Source organism: Rhinolophus sinicus, linkage group LG05 (genome assembly GCF_036562045.2).
Source record: "Rhinolophus sinicus isolate RSC01 linkage group LG05, ASM3656204v1, whole genome shotgun sequence".
NCBI lineage: Eukaryota > Metazoa > Chordata > Mammalia > Chiroptera > Rhinolophidae > Rhinolophus > Rhinolophus sinicus.
Window position 1 is genome coordinate 73,079,670 of NC_133755.1, and position 15,251 is coordinate 73,094,920.

Consider the following 15,251-nt stretch of genomic DNA (forward strand, 5'->3'; position numbering starts at 1 on the left):
ACATGGAAACAACCAAAATGTCCTTCGATAGATGAATGGATAAAGAAGTTGTGGTATATATACACAATGGAATACTATTCGGCGGTAAGAAAAGATGATATAGGAACATTTGTGACAACATGGATGGATCTTGAGAGAGTAATGCTGAGCGAAATAAGTCAGACAGAAAAAGCAGAGAACCATGTGATTTCACTGATATGTGGTATATAAACAAAAAACAACAAAAGAACAAGACAAACAAATGAGAAACAGAAACTCATAGACACAGACAATAGTTTAGTGGTTGCCAGAGGGTAAGGGGGGTGGGGGGTGAGGGGTGGGAGATGAGGGTAAGGGAGATCGAATATGTGGTGATGGAAGGAGAACTGACTCTGGGTGATGAACACACAATGGGATTTATAGATGATGTAATACAGAATTGTACACCTGAAATCTATGTAATTTTACTAACAATTGTCACCCCAATAAATTTAATAAAATAAAATTAAAAAAAAAAATAGTCAAACTGTTTTCCAAAGTGGTTTTACCATGTTACATTCCCACCAGGATGTAAGACAGTGCCAATCTCTCTACATCTTCACCAACACTTGGTACAGGTACAGTCAGTCTTTTTAATTTTACCCACTGTAATACGTATGTAATGATATCTCATTGTGAGCTTAATTTGCATTTCCCTAATGACTAATGATGTTCAGAATCTTTTCATGTGCTTTTTTCCATCTCTTTTTCTTCTTAGGTGAAGTGTCTGTCCAACGCTTTTCCCTATCTTTTATTGGGTTGTTATTTTCTTATTACTGAATATTCAGAGTCGTTATTCATTCAGTTATATAGACTAGTAGGACCTGCTATGTGCCATGCACTGTGCACAACAGCGGAAAGGTAGACAAAATCTCTTTCCTCAAAGAGATGACGCTCCTCCATCTCTAGGTCTACCGCCTTGTTTTGGTCTTGGGTGGGCCTTTGTGACTGTATTGATGAATAGGACATGACAGAAGTGACACCACAGGATTTCACATTTGGGGGATAAGGTCATAAAAAGGGATAGGTCTTCCACCTGGCTCTCTCTCTTTGTCTCTCTCTCATCCCTTAGAACCCATCCCCCAAGTCATAAGAGCCTCAAGCCACATGGTAAGACCACACGCTCCAGCCAGCTAAGGTCTTAGCCAACAGCTCTCACAGTGCCTCAGCTCCGAGTAAAGCAGAGATACACATCCCCTTATAAGCTCTTCTCAAACTGCAGATTCATGAGTAAATATATGTTGTTGTTCTTGTTTTTCGAGGCCACTAAGCATTGGGTTGGTTTGTTATACTGCAGTAGTTGACCAAAACACAAACCACAGCAGAGGATGGCATTGTTACACTGAAAATAACATGGTTGGTATTCTGACTAGGTGTTTTTTTTTTTCTATAGCAGATGAGTATACTCATTAATTTTTTAAATATATATATGTTTTATTTTTTAATTACAGTTGACATACAATATTATATTAGTTTCAGGTGCACAACATAATGATTAGGCATTTATATAACTTGTGAAATGATCACCCCAATAAGTCTAGTACAGATGTGTATATTTATTTAAACAAGCACATTTATACTTAAAGCTTAAAGTATTTATGTTAAAACTAAAAGCTTGCTTTTCTAATTTTGCAGGCATTTGCCTTAGAAAATCAAAGATTTTACTTTACAGCAAGCAGTTCACTTTACAGCAAGCCATCAGAAATCCACGGAATTTCAGAGCAGAAAATGGCATTGACAGGCTCTTGTCCTCACCATACAGCATAAAAAGTGGAAGCCATCATTCTTTCTGTTTATTTTATGTAACTTAAAAATAAAGATATGCTTTCCTGCTTAGTCACTGTCTTGGTGACTTCTCCATTTAGGATGACTCATACTAAATTTGTTAAGAAAATTTTCTTTCCTTCATTATATAAGAAAGAAAGAAAGAAAGAAAGGAAGGAAGGAAGGAAGGAAGGAAGGAAGGAAGGAAGGAAGGAAGGAAGGAAGGAAGGAAGGAAGGAAGGAAGGAAGGAAGGAAGGAAGGAAGGAAGGAAAGAAAGAAAGAAAGAAAGAAGAAAACCTTTCCATTTAAGAAGCTAAATTTATCTCCCAAGTTATTAAAATTCTAATTTGCTAACTGCCCAGCAACAATCCCACGTGCCTCACAGAATCGTGGGTGGTGAAAGCTGGAGACTCTAGATGCTCACTCAGTCTGAGTTCAAATCCCACCTCTGCCACCTTTTACCTGTACGACTTTACTCACTTCACTCGGTCCTTCCTGAACTTGCATTTCTTCACCTGTAAAGTGGAGATGAAATATAATATGAGATAGGCCTCATAGCATTTTTGTGAAAAATAAATGAAATACTACACATTAAAGCTCCTGAACCATGGTCGATACTCAAAAGATGGTGGTAACTCTTGTGACTGTGCCATTCTCTTCAACAGGGGCCCCTGAATTCTATCCATGAGACTTTCTTACTAAAAAGATAAAGTAATTCATCTTTTTCAACTCCTTTTTCAAAAAGTCCATGAAAGTCTGCATGAGCTAGTTATCAAAACGTGTGTGGGTTCATCCTGATGGCAAACAACTAGGAGGCATCGAAGGCGTGAGGCCAAGAAGAGACCTCCTCTGAAATTGCCCTCAGCAATGATCGCTTTCTCTGCAGTGTGAGGAGAGACTGGGGATGGGGCCGCTTGATGGCTGGGAGGCCATGCCCATAAGTACAGTGAAGGATGTCAGTGGCCTCAGCTAGAGTAGTGGCAATTGGACATAGACAATAATACTTGTAATTTTAGCTGGGAATGATCACAGGAAAAGTCTTCAGTCAAGAATGAGAAACAGAAACTCATAGACACAGACAATAGTTTAGTGGTTGCCAGAGGGTAAGGGGGGTGGGGGTGGGGGGTGGGAGATGAGGGTAAAGGGGATCGAATATATGGTGATGGAAGGAGAACTGACTCTGGGTGATGAACACACAATGGGATTTATAGATGATGTAATACAGAATTGTACACCTGAAATCTATGTAATTTTACTAACAATTGTCACCCCAATAAATTTAATAAAATAAAATTAAAAAAAAAAAAAAGAATGACAAGAGAAAACTGTACTGTCACAGAAGTGAGGAAGAAAGCATTTTAAAGAGGAAGTAGCTACCAGGATAGACCTCTGTTGAACAAATGAGAAGAGGTCTGAAATAGTACCTGCCTGCACTGATGACCACTGAGATGCCATTTCACCATTTATGATATGACCTGTCCTTGCCTGTTTATTACTCTCAATTTCTTATATACCAAGAGCATGGTAGATGTGAACAGCCAACAGAAGTAGGGCTCATTATAGTTCTCATTTAAAATGTAACCTTTTAATTATTTCAGTGCTACTCCATTCAAGATCTCCAGGGCCTGGCTTCCTCACTGTGCAATGGGACAGTGGTACCGTGAACGAAAGACAGCAGTGGACTCCAAATAAGGCTTCGGCATTTCTTCACTAGAACCTAATAGTGGTCAGTCTCCTGCTGGTATGTAGCAGATTTATACAGATGTGCTTACATCATGCAAGGGATGACGTGACAAATTATCCGACAATGAACACAGCTGTATGGAGTGAAGACAGCACCAGGGTGAGGCCATTTCAATTGCATACACTCTGGCATTTCTCCATGTGTGGTGTTCTGAGGGCCTGCCCAGTGTGTGCACACAGCTGAATGTTTACTGAGGGGCCAGCTTGCCAAGAGCATCCTCTATGGATCTCCTATCTCTTGAGATGCCTCCAACAGTCAACATCTAAAACCTCCTGGGGTGAAGGGACTTCTAAAGGTCCCCTGCCCATTTTTATAGCCTTTCAGAGAGGTGACAGAAACATTCTACTCCCATCTGTGACATTGCTTTCAGTTCACCTCAGGCTCCCTCCTGTCTTATCATCTCCAATTATGATCCAGAATATTTGTGTTGGGTGAGGCCTCGAAGATCATCCAGGCCACCCCTCATTTTGCAGCTGAGGTTGTGGGGACTCAACAGGCTTCAGTGGCTTGTTTGGGATCACAGGTAAAAGTGAAAACAAACCTAGACACAGTGTCCCAAAGAAACAGCCTTGAAGGAAGGGCTGAGTGTGTCCTTCAGGTGAGGCTGAGTGGAGGCTGGACTTGGTGAGCACAGCCCTTCATGACCTGAGGCTGACTCTACTCTGAAGCGTCCTCCCCTCATGGTTTGAAAGCTAGCAGGACTACAGATGACACTCAATGCAACTGTGCTAATGCAAGCTACCTTTCTTTAATCATTAAGACATTTCTCTCTGCAATTCCTACCTGCGTTCCAAGTCTACTCCAAAATCCATTAAAATAATTTAAAATGAACTGGAAAATTTTTACAGCTGCCATGTAAAAATGGCATCTGGGAACCCACATTTAGTCTCACTGAGCACTGGTTTTAGGTACTCAGCCAAGTCCTGGAAACAGGTCAGTAAGGCAGCACTCTGCCTCAGGAACTGTGAGAGAAGGTGTCACTGACCACACAGAGCAGGGGAGCACACAGCAGTACGAGCCACGTGTTGGCCACTCACTGACAAGCAGGAAAATGCTTCACAGGGGAACTTGGTCTTGAAGAAATACAGGCTTTGATGAGTGGAGAAGAGCATTTCAGTCAGATGGAAGACATGATCAATGTCTATCTCAAAACCTTAGTACCAATCCATCCAGATTCACTCATAGACAAACCAGAAATATAGGCAGTCCAACTAAAACAGGCCCAGCTCCTGTCAACAGGGGTTAATTTCACATCTTCTTTTCCTCTGGCCCACTGCAATCCAGAATACACTGATATACATAACATTGATTGGCAGACTTCAGACATTTTGTCTTAAAATACCAAACCACATTTGTAAGACTGCTGTTTAGGAAATGCAGGTAGGCAGGCAGTCCACACTAATTCTAAGAGGGATTTTTGAAACTTGACCCACTGAAGCTATTTCATCTCAGAAGAGAACTTCCAACTTTCTTTAGACTTTTAACAGAGTCTACAAGCCGTGACTATCATGATCTCGTATTTGGTCCTTGGGCTCAACAACCAGCAACATTAACGCGGACCTCTTGGACCTGAGCCGGTTGACAGAGCGTTCTGCCTCCTGCAGTTCTGCGCTGGAACACATGGGGGCAGCAGAGCCCCGCCTGCCCCAGACCCGGATTGCATCGTAATTGGAATTTGAGGGGCGCTGCTCAGCGCTGCAAGATAAACGGGCCCATCAACACTTGCCAAGCATGGAAAACAGGAAGGAAATGTAAGTGATGCATTCAGTAGCAGCAACGGTAATGACTTCAGGATGCCCATTGAGCTTATGGCTCTGTAACTAGATCCATATTAAATCCAACCAAATTCATTATGTGAAGGAAGCCTTGAGGCTTAAGATAAGTCCTGCCAATGGATAGTGGGTTTTTGTTATCTATGTATCTATATCTACAATATAGATACATAGATATATAGACAAGATATAAATTAGATTACGTAACTAAATGTAATAGTTATGTAACTTCTTTGGAAGGAGGGCTTCTTACATCTTTCTGTTCTATCCAATGTATCTTCAATAGGCAAGTATTTGTTAAATTATGAGAAAAGAATAGACTTAACAAATTTAAAAACAGAAGGAAAATTCACATTAAGTGAAAATCCAGCATATAGCTTGAGAAGGCTTTTTTCTCACACACAAAAATTAAGTTTATAAAATAATTAGCAATGTGAACACTTTAAGTGACCATCTCCATTAATAAATTTATTCAACAAGTATCTTCTGAGCACCTTATATATGTGTAAGGCACCCTTCCAGGTTCCAAAGGCAGGAAGGTAGGGAAGACACCGTTACTGCCCCCAGTGAGCTCACAATTGAGCAACCGTGAAAAAAAAGACAGGGACTGTTATAACAAAGGAGTGAACAAAATACTGTGAAGACAACAGAGATGGGAGACCATGAACTCACATGGCATGGAGTACGATGAGGTGTGTCTTCAAAGATTAAGTAGCAATCGACCAGATAGGGCGGCGAGTGGCTCATCAGGCAGGGGCATATGTCAAGACAAAGCTCGTGGAGACTTGGAAGCAGGAGATGTGGGGTGGAATGAGGGGAAAGGCTGAACCCTGGGCCAGGGTGGTCTGACCAGAGAGTGAGAAGCCTGTGGCACTAGCTTGGACTCCCACCTGGGGCAACAGGGCAGCTGCCAGTTTCTCTTTTGGGTCACGCCTGTGATCTGGCTACAGCTATGCCAACATAGGGCAGAATCATGCTGGAGAGTTGGAAGGACAGACTGAAATGTGTTGATAGGTTCTATACACCGGTGACTTTCAAACTTTTTAAAATTGCAACCAGCAGTAAAATATACATTTTACAATGCAACTCACTGTACATAAATATGCATGAAAGGTACACTCATATAATGCAAAGTTACACATGACAGGTGATACACTCTGGTCTTGTCTATTCTCTGTTTTGTCAATGGAGACTTCATAATCCACTAATAGGTTGCAACTTTAAGTTCAAAAAACACTACTCTAAATAGTTTAGTTTAGTACTCTAAACTACACAGGGTCTCTCAGCTGGCATCGTGGGTGGATGATTTTGGTACTGAGGACTATTCTCTGCATTGCAGGATGTTTAGTAGCATTCCTAACCACTATCCAGTAGATCCAAGTAGCACCCTTCCCTCCAGTTCTAACAAATAAAAATATTTCCAGACATTGTCAGATGTCCCTTGGGGTGCAAAATTGCCCCAGATGATCACTGCTGCCCTAACCACCTGGTTAGGGTGGAGGTGGGGAGGAATGATTGACCTCGCCTTCAGGACAAGTGGCCCTACATCCACAGGGCTTACTCACCGTCCACAAAAGAGAAGAAACTTTGACGAATTTTGAGTAGGATCTGGGGGGGAGGGAACTAGGGTCAATGGAAGTTCCTGGCAATAAACACACGGCCTTTTGGAAATCCACCATTACTTATGCAAAGATAGCCACGTTCTTATTCCTTGTCATTACCGTGGGCATTCTGTAAAGAGCTGAAATCTAGTATGTGCAGACTTGAAGGGCACCTTCAGAAGCCAGTGCTAAGTGTAAAAGAAATGTTATGCATATATGGATTCAAATGAAAAACAGATGTGCAAGTGTGCCAAGTACACACATCTTTTTCTTAAAGTCATTGTGGGGAATTTTGTGCACAGAAAAATAAAATTAAATAAGATAGACTGTTTTTTAAATGCTGTGACTCTTAGGCATTGAAAAATAATTTGGTACATCTTTAGTTGAAGTTCCAACTTGTAGCCATACAAGAAAAAGTAAATTCTTAAAGTCTGAGCTTTACTGGGAAAACTAGGGAAGTAAAAGTTTAGGGAAATGAAAATTGTCTCCAGGATACAACATCTTTGAAAGACCTATCCTGTGGGAAATTATTACTTTGATGCAATGAGGGCCTCCACACTCTCCCAGCTAGCATCAAAAACAAAAAGACTCACAGACCAAATTAAAATGCAAGAAGCACATAGTTTATTAAGTGCATTTAAACACAGTTCGAGAAGCAAGGGCAGGAGTTGGTGGGTGGGGTAACCGGGAGGGCAGCATGCAGGGGGAGGAACAGCCCAGACATCCCAAATCCTGACCCATGGAACATTCACATGTCCCGTGTCTCCCTCTTCAGCAGACTTCCCCACTGAAGGTGTAATTACAAAGACTAGAGATGGGGTTGGAGCAGGGGTCCGACAATGAGCCAATATCTCGTACTCATCCTACTCACATCTTACCTGTTACTAACTGGTCATCTGTATTTGACACATTTATAAATTCTGCCCATATTTCACAAGCCACTTGCTTATTCATTTTCTAAACCTAACATGCCCTTTAAGGTTCACCTATATCTCATGAGGTATGAGCTTGCTTAGCATCTGCTTAAAATTCCTTATGAGATTCATCCTTCTCTTTGTCTTCTGGCTCTCTAGAGCAAAATTACATATACTCAGTGCAACAAAATCCCTCTACAGTAAGACTCTAAAGTTCATTTGGAGTAAGTTTTGGGAACTCTTCTCCCATCAAACTATGCCCAAATTACTACCGGGAATATAGTGAACTAAAGTCTTTTCCAAGCCTTAGAATGTTAGAGCTGGGATTAAAATAATGATGACTATCAAATAACAACATGGAAATATGTTCAGCTCTCCTGGAGCATGGAGAAAAGTAGAACAGTCTTATGCAACTACGTACAAAGTGTATACCTACCTATGCCTGAGAACAAAGGAACACCAAAGGATTTCTTAACTCTTTTTGCTGCAATGTTTGGATATGTTTTCCTGTGGCTTGCACTATCAACAACAAAGATGTTTTGTATGCCATAGTGTGTAACATTTTGTAGTAATTTTTTTTATTTATGCCATTAGATCAATGCCATTAGATTCTAATTTATCTATACTACTTAAATCTAATGGATGCCACTTAGTATGTTTTAAGTATTTTCTGGCTAAAATTCAATATAATGGTCAATTTATTACAACAAAGGCTTAAAATAAAAATAATGTCATTTATGTACAAAGCAGCTCAAAATGTTATTAAATCCATAAAATAGTCCAAATATCAACTTTTTATTTCTTGTGGATTTCTGACACCTCTTGAAAAAATACTTGAAATCAATTAATGCAGTGAAACAGTTTTAAATTGTATTACAACAATGGAATTAGTACTGATTTTTGCCTCTATTTGATAAACTTGCTTTACTGTTCTAATAAAAAAAAGGTGTTTAAAAGCAAGCACAAACCTCATCCATCACCCAGTCAAGCACCTTCAATTTCCTATAGCAGAATTTTCTTTAAAAGGTAGACTAGTTCTGTTTGTCTCAACTCTGCATTTTCATGTAGATCTTTCCTGTAAGGTGACAAAATCTCGGGCCTTCATCAAACAAACACAGCCTACTGTCCTGGCCTTTTGGATGGGATGTATGTCAGCCTGAAAATTTGAGTTTTAAATGTGTTTGTGTTGTAATGCCTGACTAGCCCCGAGTGACTATCCCTAGAGGAATGTCGGGCACTGTGAGAAATTCAAACGGAAAGGAAGGGGGAAATCATCCAATTTTCAAGAGGGTACTATTGGTGCATGATATAAAAGACATTATACCCCCAAAAGTTTCTGGTTTTAAAACGATACATTCAGGTGTTTTGACCCCAGCTCCTCTATCTCCAGTGTTTTGCACTAGTGAAGCATTCAGAGGGAAGTCAGTACCACCTCCAGGTGGCCTCCCAGTGGCTCTTGCTAAGTTATTAAAGAGCTCTCTCTGCCCCTGGGAGCCTAGAGCGCCCCACTGTGGGCCACACTGGGACTACCTCGCTGCCTGTCAGAGTCAGCAGTCAGGGACCAAATTCAGTCCCTCTCCTGGGGGAGGAAGAATAGATAGATCCCTCCATTTGCTTTTCTATCAAATCACCTACAGTTAGAGGTGATTTATTTTTGTTTTTTGTTGATGTTGCTTCTTTTTCTTTCTGTTGGCCAACTTATTTAAGGCTGTAAGTGGACTAGAACACAATTCTAGAGCCTACATTCATTGCTCCAGAGGCCAGCTTCTCTCTGTCTCTCTGGTTATACCTGCATGTCCATTTTGTCCCTTCTCACCACTGATATTTGTCTCTCCTGCATGCTCCAGTGAAGGTTCTAGACTGGAGAGCATGAGTCTCTTTGTCTGAGCTAATGTGGCACCTCCCCTCTGGTGCGGTTGGGGCCTTGTGGAGTCTGCAGCCCGGCCCTGCTCCATCACAAAAGGCTCTTGTGTAAACTGTGACTCGTAATGTACCTACATCCTAGAATCTTATGAAGATTAAACCTGATGATTTATATAAGGCACAGCAGACATGTTGGCACGTAGTAAGTGCGCAGTGACAATCAGCCATGATTCCTTTATTTTAATTATGGGTCCCAAGCAAGCCTGGGATTGGCCACCTCAGGGTCAGGTGCCGCTTGCACGATGGCCACCTGTGGCAAAATCCCAGTGCTGGTTCCCCGAGGAGGTCACTGACTATGTTCTCCACCCTTGGGGAACTTCCTTTCTTCCCCGTTTGGTGACTCTGGTGGCTAGCCAACACAGAATCCTCTCCTCTTCACAGATGGGTGGGACTGTGGCCCAAGCTAAGCGATAAGATTTGGGGTGAGTAAAGAGAAAATTCTACGGTTCCTTGTCAGCCTTTACTGTTTTTTTCTCCATGCACTATTTTAGCAGTTCAGTTGCTCCCCCCTCTGCCACCCTCTCCTGTCCGTTTTTTCCCCAAGGCCAAGCTGAGCTCAAATCGCTGTTCTCAGGTTCGTGATAGTGAAAGATGGGCAGGTAAACAGCAAGGCCTCCATGCTCTTTTTTTTTTTTTTTTTTTAGTTTTAAAAAGAGGATAGTTTATTGAAAGCAAAGGGTCAGAGCTCCCAAGTGGGAGGGATTCCCGAATGGAGGTGGCCCCCCCATGCTCTTTTTATAGTGGGCACTGGGCACGGTGGTGAACACACTTGGCTCTCTGTGGACAGTAAGAGATTCTCCAACATGGTAGCAGAAGGACTCCGAGTTTACTCCTGCTCCTTGAACTAAGACTTTGAGTCTTTCATGAGAACTTCTCAGGTGAACCTCAGTCCTGTTCACTTGGTCTTCACCACAAGCTCCTGGTTGTCCAGGGTTTTACCCTCAATGGACCACTCTTCCCCCAAAACCCCAGATGGTCACCTAATTGGCTGTTTTGCCATCACATGACACATGAGCGGGCTTCACACCTCAGACCATGGTTAAGAATCTCACTGTTCTTTCCATCTTGGTCCAATTGCAAGTAACTCATGTTTGTTTCTCTGAGAGTCTCTGGTCGGCCACTTGCTGTCTGGTGCCAGTATCTGTATTTGTTAGGATTCTAGTTAACTTCCCTAGAAAGGTCTGTATATGGCAGATACTGTGCAGCTTACAGAATTGGGCAATTGGGTCCAGGGAGATCAGGAACCAGGACTCTCAGCTCCAGGAACCTGCCCTTCTAGAAAGATAACCTGCCCTTCAGCATTCAAATTCCAGGGGCAGTGTGTCTAAAAAGAGAGGTAGAAATGTGCGTTTCACACATCCAGAATCTTTGTGGAAAAGGATTTGTGGAAGTACATTTTGAAAATGCTCAACCAAATAGTATGGAAAATAATTTTAGATCACGCTGAATATATGCTATTGTTGCACTGACCAAAGAGGCTGCATTCCGTCTCCAGTGGGCACAGCTTGCTGGAGATCTAGCAGTTGATGGGATGGCCGGTGTACAGAGCTGGACTGAAAGCTGGCAGTGGAAACTGACACCAAAAGGCCATGCATTCTTTGCCCTAATGGAAATGCAGGAAATCAAACACCTGGGGAGTCAGGAATGCTGGGCTGGACTTGTTTGTTCTGTACCCACACACCCATGCTTTGTTCTTCAAAGTCTCCTTCATCCAGGTCTTAAGGAAGAGATTGGTGAGGGAAGCGCCAGGATATTTTAAAGGATCTGTGTTGGCTGTTCTCACTGGACTGGAATGCTTGTGGGCGGGGCAGGTAATTGAGTGGGCTTCAGGATCACAGGGAAGGAGAGAGGAACCAGGGGTGGCAGCAGTGACCACCAGAGGCTAAGGAGGTGTAGTGATCTAATAGTGAATTATGTGCATCCTCCCTTCCATGCCCCAACCAGACCTCAGGGGCCTGCGCCACCCTACAGGACATCACACTGGTCCCCTGCATGAGCAGTATCATGATTTGGACCCTGAGAGTGGGAAATGCTAGGTTCCTAGAAACCTTGGTCAGACACTTATGTGATAGAGGAGAAAAGATAACTATAATACAATAAAAATAAAGACACCTACCAGCTCAGTTTCTGATGTTCCAGAATGTGGGGGTCAATTGGAATATCTCTTGCAAAATAAAAGCAAGGAGTTTCACTTTGTTCCCCTGCTCTTAAGAAGAACACTCAACACTTAGAGTGTATCTTTGGATTTTGAAGGTAATATCTACCCTATTTGAGTCATGAACTAAATCACTTTCTGGATGACCCCAAAAGCTCTCTTGACCTGAGCTACAGAACGAATTCTGCTGCTCTGTTCTTTGATATTAGATGGAGTCTCCCTGTTACTTGAAATGTCTGTTAAATTGGCTGAAATACCTCATTTTCCAGGCATATGGAATTTCAAAGCCCTCTTTCAGATTTCTGTGACTGTTCAAGGCTTGTGTCCTCACGGTCTCCTCTAGTTCAGGGATCCCCCACAGTGGGGTCACTTAGTTACTGATAAGAGAGGGAGATTGTAATGGTGGCACTAAATCTTCTATTTTGAGATTTGGATCTCTTATAATTAGATTTAACAAGTGTAATTTAGCTTGGGACTTTTTGAAAGCTGCTTTTTCTTTCTTTTCTTCCTTCCCGCCAAAACTTAATGAGTCTGTTTATTATACGTTTACTATGCATACCAGTTTCAATCTTTCTGTTTACTTTGGCCTTACATGCTTGGCCCAGTGACTTTGGAGAGGTTTTTGGATCTGTATGGAATCCACTCCTCGTTCCAACTTAAATCTACATAACATATGTAAAGGTTTTGATTACCACTTTAACCGCACATTTCCCCACTCCAATGAACAAAGCTTAATTCAATAGAAGATTCCACTATAGGCTGAAGCAATTTACATTCTGGCTAGAAAATATAAAACTTCAGATGAAACAAAATTTGAGGCAGTAGTCTCCAGCAGACTGTGCCCGCCTGACCCTCCTCTTACTTTAATAAATCTTCCTTCTGTATTTCTACCTGACTAGTGAATTCTTTCACAACCCATGAGTAAGCAGCCACAACAGTTCCAATACCAAAATATACACTTACCGTGTTTCCCCGAAAATAAGACCTAGCCGGACCATCAGCTCTAATGCGTCTTTTGGAGCAAAAATTAATATAAGACCCGGTCTTATTTTAATATAATATAAGACTGGGTCTTATTTAATAAATATAATATAATATAATATAATATAATATAATATAATATAATATAATATAATATAATATAATACCAGGAAGATAATATAATAAATATAATATAACATAATATCATGTCTAATATAATATAAGATCACGTCTTACATTAATTTTTGCTCCAAAAGATGCATAAGAGCTGATGGTCCAGCTAGGTCTTATTTTCGGGGAAACACGGAAATCCAATAAGAAGGAACAGAACCATAGGTAACAGTATTTTATTAAAAAGAAATAAATAAAATATAATAATAATAACAATAATAATAATAAACGGAGCCACTTTAAAATGGAACTGGAGCTGTCATACCAGAGGAACTGCCTTGTAGGTCTTATGCCTAAAACCTCAGAATGTTAAAACAGGACAAAATAAGCTTTGGACTGGGGTTAAAACAACATTGTATCCCAAAGAACTGTTTGTAAAAATAATACGAAAGCATATATTATGACTACCAGGCTGATGATTATTGTTTAGAATTAACATCGCTATGTTAATTTATCTGTACCAATAGAAATGTCTTCCTTTTTGGAACTAATTGTTCCCCTGCTCCTTATAAATACTCATTGCCTTTGTCTCCTAATCAGAATACTATTTGGGCTTCTGCCTGAATCAGTGATTCTTGAATAGCTATTTTTTTTTTTTTTTATCTCAAATAAATGCTTGTTGCCTCTCACTTTGAAAGGCCTTTTATTTTTAGGTCACCAGTAATGACTAGAAGCAAGGCCTTCACTGTAGTTATGATCTTCCTCCCAATTCCAGTTGCATGTACTTGAAAGCATCTCAGCTGCCCAGCATCCTCCATCTGGTATGGTGACCTAAACTTTCGTTCTCAAAGGATATGAGTACTTTGTGGTCTCATTATGTGGCATTGCTATAATTTTTTATTAGCTTTAGTCAACTGGATTTGCTGTACTCAGAGGCACGCTGATGATCCCTGAGTTCCAGAAACACTCACCCCTGCCTGCACTGCATCATGGCAAAGATATATCCCCTGATAATCAGGGTCAGCCACCACAGCCAGCAGGTCACCCTCCTTTTGTCCTGTTCACTCAGTGATTTGTGGAGCATGGGGGCAGTCTCAACTTCCAGTTCAATGGGACCATTGCTCTGTCCTTTGTGTTGAGAACAACCACCAGTCATTGGAGGCCAAAGTTGTGGGAATGGACACAAAATATGCGCTGGTGTGTCATTAGGTACAATGGTGAGAGGTCTGCTCTGTCTACTGGTTGGTTCCTGGATGCTTGTTTTTCAGCTCTGCAGAAACCACATGATCTATTGATCACTGATTAAGAGCACATAATGCATCCTGTAAGACACTATTCCAACTTCTCAAAAAGTTGACTCCTACTGGTGCCATAACTGAGTAAGTCATTTCACCATGTCAAATGGTCAGCATTATATGGGTGATGAAGTACCGTTCAAATATCAGTGAACCTACTGAGCCTGGCAAGGGGAAGAAGCTAGTAAAATAATTTCCTTGGTCAAAAGTAATGTTTTGTGGGATACCATTACCATGAAGACGTATTTGGTAAGTTCCCTCTTGGTCTCGCAGGAGCACCATACCCAGTATTAATGTCTATTCCAGTAAGCATGGATAACTCTCCCCTCCATAATGGAGAAGTTCAAGTGTACACTAGCTACCTCCAAGTGCCTGGCTGTTTTTCCCCCACCCCAGGATTTGGTGCTGCATCAGGGCCTTAGAGTTGGTCACTGATGCTGGATAGTCTGTCAGTCAGCCTTGGTAGTAGTTGTCAGCCTCACTCAAGGGATGCTCATGCTGCTGAGCCTGGCTTCCCAACCCTGTTGCCATGGCCACTTAATTCACCTAGTTCTCCACTGCCCCACCAGGAAACCACGGGGATGGCTGGGGAGAAGGCTGATTGGTAGTAACAGATACATTCGTTGTCGACCTGACTCTCAGGAGCCTCCTCCAAAGTGGGGACCCGTTAGTGAAAAATTACTTGGGCCACAATTATTCTCATATTCCAGGCCCATTTTGAGAGGTTTGTGCGTATGATTTTCCCCAGATCTGTTTGTCAATTTATCTAGTCTTTTTCCAGTCCATGTGGCCAAATAATAAGCCATAGCTTGTGAAACAGTATAAATTCTGATTTCAGTCCATCTTTCCTTCTAGGAAAACTGACAACATGTACCACTTCTAATTCTCCTTCATGAAAAAAATTGTCTTCAGTGCCATCCTCTGAGGCTATACCTGGATAAGAATATAAAGCCACAGCAGGCCAGATGCCCT

General features: G+C 41.5%; 1 long non-coding RNA gene across 1 annotated transcript in view; it reads right to left on the bottom strand.

The window, feature by feature from the left end:
* Nucleotides 1-2,263: 2,263 nt before the first annotated feature.
* The window catches only part of LOC141571593 (uncharacterized), a 121,470-nt gene continuing 108,482 nt past the window's right edge, over nt 2,264-15,251 (bottom strand). Inside the window, exon 3 of the long non-coding RNA XR_012496455.1 lies at nt 2,264-2,298. This is a non-coding gene — a long non-coding RNA (uncharacterized LOC141571593). The remainder of the gene's footprint in view (nt 2,299-15,251) is intronic.